Source organism: Equus caballus, chromosome 22 (genome assembly GCF_041296265.1).
Source record: "Equus caballus isolate H_3958 breed thoroughbred chromosome 22, TB-T2T, whole genome shotgun sequence".
Classification (NCBI taxonomy): domain Eukaryota; kingdom Metazoa; phylum Chordata; class Mammalia; order Perissodactyla; family Equidae; genus Equus; species Equus caballus.
The window spans coordinates 18856568-18863871 of record NC_091705.1 but is presented as its reverse complement, the minus strand read 5'-3'; positions in this window follow the sequence as shown (position 1 = coordinate 18863871).

Genomic DNA, 7304 nt, shown 5'->3' with positions numbered 1-7304 from the left:
CAGCCATCCAGTGGTGTGCTGGTAGATGTTTAACAGCTAACTCTTCATGAAAAATAAATGTGTATATTACTAATACATACGTTTATTATAAATTTTACCAATGTAAGGCATACAATTTATAGATAATAAAATATGTCATAGTCTTTTTTTGCAAATTCCACATAGCCAATTGATTCTAACAGAATGCTTTCAACGATTTTTGCTGAACTCATATTTGTAGCAAAGCGATGGTTGTGATTGATGAATGAGTATAGCTCCAACATGAATGTTGGTTGATAATTTCATTTATGTTATCAAGGAAGACAAAAGTAAAACAACAAAAACATATTTCACAACTTTACTGGTTAGTGATATGAGGACTTCTCTGCTGAAAGGAGTCATAGTTTTTGAACACTGGAAGAATATTTCCTCAGGGCCGGCCCGGTGGTGCAGCAGTTAAGTGCACACATTCTCATTCTTGGCTGCCTGGGCTTAGCCGGTTTGGATCCCGGGTGCGGACATGGCACTGCTTGGCACGCCGTGCTGTGGTAGGTGTCCCACATATAAGGTAGAGGAAGATGGGCCTGGATGTTAGCTCAGGGCCAGTCTTCCTCAGCAAAAAGAGGAGGATTGGGGGCAGTTAGCTCGGGGCTAATCTTTCTCAAAAAAAAAAAAAAAAGAATATTTCCTCAAATTTTTGTGCTCTTTCCAATGCTAAGGCTACAGATATGGCACATTTTTAAGTCCACTCTGCATTATTAACATTTTCACCATTGATTTCTTAAGTTTTGACAATCAACAACAATAAATCAAGCTCTGATTTATAATGTTTGCCGATTTCTGTGGTGTAACTATTCCCACCACAGCTGAATTCAAGCTACCAACATGAGGCCACTGAAGGTAGAGTTAGAAAGAGATGCACAGGGGGCCGGCCCCGTGGCTGAATGGTTGAGTTCGCACGCTCCACTTCAGCGGCCCAGGGTTTGCCGGTTTGGATCCTGGGCGCGGACATGGTACCGCTCATCAAGCCATGCCAAGGCGGCATCCCACGTGCCACAACTAGAGGGACCCACAACTAAAATATACAACTACGTACTGGGGGGATTTGGGGAGAAAAAGCAATTAAAAAAAAACAAAGCAAAAAGAAAAGATTGGCAACTGTTGTTAGCTCAGGTGCCAATCTTAAAAAAAAAAAAAAGAAAGATGCACAATGGTATACCATAATATAGTATTTCTAACATACTGATACACTAGACATAAACAGCTTCCAGATCACAGATAGTAGAAAAATGTAGTAAAATACATCATTAGGAATCAATAACTTTTCCATGATGAGTATTTATTACCTTTGTTTTTAATATAATTCATTTATCTTGAGTTTAGATAATTTAATTTTTAATAATGGGTATGTTTACCAGCTGGCCTACGAAATTCCTGAAAATAACAACTGGCTTGTTCAAGAGTCCGTAAGAGCCAGGGCCGGCACACCACCGCAGCCATCTTCGCCACAGGCCCAAGAAGCAGAGAAAGCCGATCTGCAGAGACAGAGAAAAAGAGAGAGGGCAGAGGGGGAGGAGGAGGAGAAAGAGGATGAGGAAGAAAAGGAGAATGAGAAGAAAGAAGAATGCAAAGAAAGGCGAAGACGAGAGAGGTTAGAGGGACGATTGCCTGGATTCCTGACCTGTCCAACTTCTTTGTTCTAGTCCCTTCCTGCAAGCCGAGTGCATCTCTGCATTTCTGTTGCAAGGATGTACTTTATATCCTTATAATAAATACTTCCTTTTTCTTGGTTAAGCTGTTTGAGTTTTCACCCAGAAGAAGTACATGGAATACAAAGGCTGTTTCCCTTGTGCGGTGGGCCATTTCCAGTTAGGCTTTTTCTGAGTCTCCTCAAGGTCATTCCCTTTTCCTAGTTTTATTTTTCTTAGGCCCAATGATTTCTCCTCTTTACTACTTTTTGAACAGCAGGTTCAGAGGAGTTTCCAGGAATCTGTTTGTCTTTTTTTAATTTTTATTTTATTATATTCTTTTATGGGTTTTGTTTTGTTTTGTTTTGTTTTGTTTTTGCAGAGGAAGATTCGCCCTGAGCTAACATCTGTGGCAGTCTTCCTCTATTTTCTCTCTGGGTCACCCACCACAGCATGGCCATCGAAGAGTGGTGTAGGTCTGCACCCGGGAACCAAACCCAAGCTGCCAAAGTGGCGCACGCTGAACTTAACCACCAGGCGATGGTGCCAGCCCCAGGAATCTGTGTTTTTAATAATCATCTCAGTAATTCTTGCGATCTGATAAGTTGGAAAAACGCTGAGGTAGCAGATCATGAGGTCTGTGAACTGCACAGAGAGAACTCACCCTCCGCCAGCCTTCTGGGGGACTCTCAGGGTTTTCTCTTTTTCTCACACCCTATGTCCAACCCATCAGCAAATCCGCTCAGCTTTACCTCCAAACTGCGTTCCGAATCTGATCCCTTCTCACCATCGCCACTGCTGGCACCCTAGTCACAACATCATCGTCTCTCCTCTGGAGTCTGGAGTAGGCTCCTGGCAGGCGCCCTTACCGCCCTTGCTTTCCCACAGTCATTCTCCACGTGACAGCCAGACTGATCCCTCAAAAAATTAGGTCCTGCCTCTCTCCTGTTCAGAACCCTCTGTTATGGGCTGAATTGTGTCCCCTCAAAATTCCTATGTTGAAGTCCTAACCCTCAGAGCCTCAGAATGTGACTGTATTTGGGGATAGAGGCCTTAAAGAGGCAATTCAGTTAAAATGAGGTCATTAGGGTGGGCCCTGACCCAATATGACTGGTGTGCTCCTAAGAGGAGGAAGTTTGGACACAGACACACAGAGGGAGGACCATGTGAAGACACAGGGAGAAGGCGACCGAGGAGAGAGGCCTCAGAGGAAACCAGACCTGCCGACACCTTGATAGACTTCCAGCCCACAGAACTGTGGGGAAAGAAATTTCTGTTGTTTAAGTCAACCAGTCTGTGGCACTTCTTTTGGCCCCATGGTAAACTAATACAGTACACCTTCCAATGGCTCTGGATCTTGCCTAGAGAACAAGCCAAAGTTCTTACTCAACCCTACCAAGCCCTAAAGGATAAATTTACCAGACTTGGCGCCCACTGCTTGCAAACTCATTGTTTCAGCAAACTGGGAGGCTGAAGAATTGCCCTTGTTACATGGAAACTAGATTGATAGAGTTATTGTTGAACAAGAAAAATCCAGCATTGGAAGGAAAATTAGCCGTCAATAAATATTAACCTCAGTGATGGTCACACAAATTAAAATCTCATCTCAGAAAGTTTAGCCAGCTCTGTCTCCTTACGTTTCTGATCTGCTCTTCAATGGAGGTCTCCGGAACAGTTCTTTAGCTCTTCGTAGCCTAGGTGGGACCACACAAATTCCTCTTAGTCATCAGAACTGATATGGATGGTAGATTAAGGGCTGAAACATAGCAACACATGCAATTACCTGGAGGTTTATTGCTCATTTTAACTGAAAGACCATAAATGTCTAGCCTGGTTGTACTGTTTCCATTGAAATGTCAAAACTGGTTGGCACCTGTCTGGCGCAGGCCACTGATATTCCATCTAGGAAATTAGCTGGTTTCTATAATTGGTGCTGTTGCTTCTAATGAAGAGAAGGAAGAAGACAGATTTAAGTGAACTGTTTTGGGGAGGGAGGTGGGGAAGGAAAAGAGAAATGGTGTTGACGAAGAGCATAAATGAAGATGCAGTAGACGCTGCTGGTGTCATCCAGAGACTGTTTACCTATTACATTAGATTGCTGGGGCCGCCATAACAAAACACCAGAGACTGGGGGCTTAAACAACAGAAATGTATTTCTCACAGTTCCGAGGGCTGGAGGTCCGAGATCAAAGTGTCAGCAGGATGAGTTTCTTCTCTCAGCCTGGATTGTAGATGGCTGCCTTCTCTCTATGCTGTTCCATGGCCTTTTCTCTCTGTGTGCGTACTCCTAGTATCTGTCTCTGCGTCCTAAACTCTTCTTCTTATAAGGACACCAGTCAGATTGCATTAGGGCCACTCTAACGGCCTCGTTTTAGTTTAATCACCTCTTTAAAGGCCCTATCTCCAAATACTGTCACATTCTTAGGTACTAGGGGTTAGGATTTCAACATTTTAATCTGGGGGGGTGACACAATTCAGCCCATAACACCTGCCGGGTGGATCCCTCCCCCAGCTGCTGTGAGTATTGGTTGCTGATGACTTATAACTGCCTCCTTCTCCAGAGAATTGTTCTTGGCCAACCAGAGTCTCCTTACGTGGGAGGTAACCTGACCCTGTTGTATAAAAGGCGGACCCTCTTGCCTCAAGGTGAAACCAACACTGTAGTGCTATTCATGCTACAGAGCTCTCTTTGGGATGACACTAAGGCCGCATTCCATGTGAAACCACATCCTTCTCAGCTTCTTCCTCCACATCATTCTGCTTCCCTCCCTCGTCTTCTTCTGGAAGCTCTCCTCCAATAAGTCATGTGCATCTGAATCCCTGCCTCAGGCTCTGCTTCTAGGGAACCTGATTTATGACAGTATTATCTTAGACCTTCTTTAGGGTTATTCCATCTCTAACCCTAGAATCTAAGGATGGAAGATGGAAGTAACCGACACCATATTTTGACTCCTCCATCTTTGAAATGGCCCTTGAATCTGTCCCTTCATCTCCACTCCTACAACCACCATCCTAACTCAGGACATCATCAGCTCTTGCCTAAACAATAGCTCACCACAAGGCTCTCTGCCTCAGTTTCTCTACATTTTCTTCAGAGTGCCTTTTTAAAAATTATCAGGATTAACTTTGGTCTGACTTAAAACCTTTTAAAACCCACAAAGCTTGCTCCTAATACCACCCTCCATCACTTACCCCTCTCTGCCTGCAGAAGACAGGCCACATTCCTTAGCATGGCCTTCAAGGCCCTTCCCACTGGCCCCACCCCACCTTTCCAGTCCCCAGACTCATCCGACTGGCTGTTAATTCATGTTACCTGCCCTCTCTACCTAGAATGAATGCTTTTTTCCTAGTCCTGCATTCTCACTTCACCTGGAAAAAGTTTTGCTTTTTTCTCAAGGCCCCACCAGCTCTGTGGTGCCCCCATCCTGTCTGTTCCCCCACCCCACTACCGCAGCGTACCAGGAACTTCTGTTTCACTGCCTTGTTACTACTGCGTGTGAGACTGCCTCTCCTGCTAAAATGCGGGCTCTTGGAGGAAAGCGGTATGTTCTGTCCTTGAACCCTGAGAACCTCATGTGGGACCGACACACAGCAGGTGCTCACTAAACTTCTGATGAATTAAGCTGAATGGGTTTCAGGGGCACAAAGAGCCTGGTTTCCCCCTGCAAGTGGTAGGAAGTCCTGGGATTTTCCTGATTTAAGAAAATATCTTCAGGGGCCGGCCCCATGGCCAAGTGGTTAAGTCTGTGCTCTCAGCTTCGGCGTCCCAGGGTTTTGCCAGTTCGGATCCTGGGCATGGACCTAGCACTGCTCATCAAGCCATGCTGAGACAGCGTACCACATAGCACAACTAGAAGGACGTACAACTAGAATATACAACTATGTACTGGGGAGTTTTGAGGGGGAAGAAGGATAAGAAAAAAAAAAGATTGGCAACAGATGTTATCTCAGGGCCAATCTTAAAAAAAAACCAAAATGTTGATTAATGCTATGAGCTCAAGGACTTGTGCATTCGTTACTATGGCTGTGTAACAAATTACTCTAAATTTAGTGGTTTAAGTGATAAGCATTTATCGTCTCCCAGTTTCTGCAATTCAGGAATTTGAGAGTGGCTTGGCTGAGTGTTTCTGGCTCAGGGTCTCTTTTGAGGTCACAGTCAGTTGTCAGCCAGGGCTGCTGTGGTCTGGAGGCTTGGCTGAGGCTCATTCTCATGCGTGGCAAGTTGGTTCCTCACTGTATGGACTCCTCCATGAGGCTGCTTGAGTGGCCTCATGGCATAGAGGCTGGTTTCCCCCAGAGCAAGCAATTCAAGAGGCTACTGCAGAAGCTGTCATGTCTGTTGTGACCTGGCCTTGGAAGACACACACTATCACTTCTGATCACACAGTGTAGCCTAGGTTCAAGGTGGGAGGGGACTACACAAGGGCATGAACACTACAAGGTGATGATCATGAGGACCCTCTTGAAGGCTGGTGACCAAAACTAGACTGAGAGGTAAGATATATCTTTTTATATAACCACACAACAAAACAAATAAAAGGACACAATTAACCAAATAATTAATAGACCTTATGTGATGCCTTCCAAAGGTTGTTTCTAAAATCCTGAGGGCTGGAAAAATTGAATTCATGCCTAAAAGGAAGAGAGAATTTCCGACTCATCAGCAGCAGTGATATAGCTTAATCAACAATACTATCACTTATTTAAAAATATATTTCAATATACTTGTATATCCCAAAGGTAGAAGCCCACAGCATTACACAGTAATCTCCTGGTACGATCCAAATCCAAACACTTTTGTATGGCTGTAAGCTATCCAAATTTGAGATACCTTTGTGGACATACTCAAGAAATGGCATGCATCTGTTTCTAAAGGAGTCTTCCATATTCTTTACAAGTGCCTCATGGCAGGGTTTGTCTTTGCTCTTGCCCTATTCATCATGTTTATCAGTGCTTTGGAATGAAAAAATGGAAGAAATGTTATCAAATTGTAAATGGCTCAAAGCTTGAAGGAATAGTTAGTACACTAGATGGTAACACCAGGTCTTAGGGCAATTCCCACGGGCTAGAATGATGGACTGAACAAGTAAAATCAAATTTAACAGGGATGTGTGAAAAGGCCTACATTCACATCTACCTAATCAATTATTTAAGTCTTGTAAGTCCTCGACCCACATGTCCTGTCTACTAGGAAGTATGCATGGTCCAGTCACTGTTGGAAAATTCCCCCTCTCATCTATTTCTGATACTCCACTCTGACAGGTACACCCTCCTCCAGGTTCTATATCCTCTCTCCAGGGCCAGACTGAGAGGGTCTTCAGGGTTATGGGGAAGGAGATGCAGAGGAACTAGGCAAGACAAATCCCTTCTTGACTGAATAGGTCTCTCAGCATCCTTTGTCTCTCTCCTAATCTCCACTCTCTTCCTCCCCACAAGGAGGCATACTATCACCTAAGAGTCCACCTATGGGAATATGTGTAACAGTCCTTTTGGATTTTCCTTTAAACTTCACAGGAATCTGACTTTCATCTTTTGGACCCCTAAAGACCCATCATCATTACTCATGGTTATTTATCTTTTCCCAGAGGTAATAGGTTAAAAGGTGGGTATGTGAGTATGGTCCTCAAAGGGAAAATA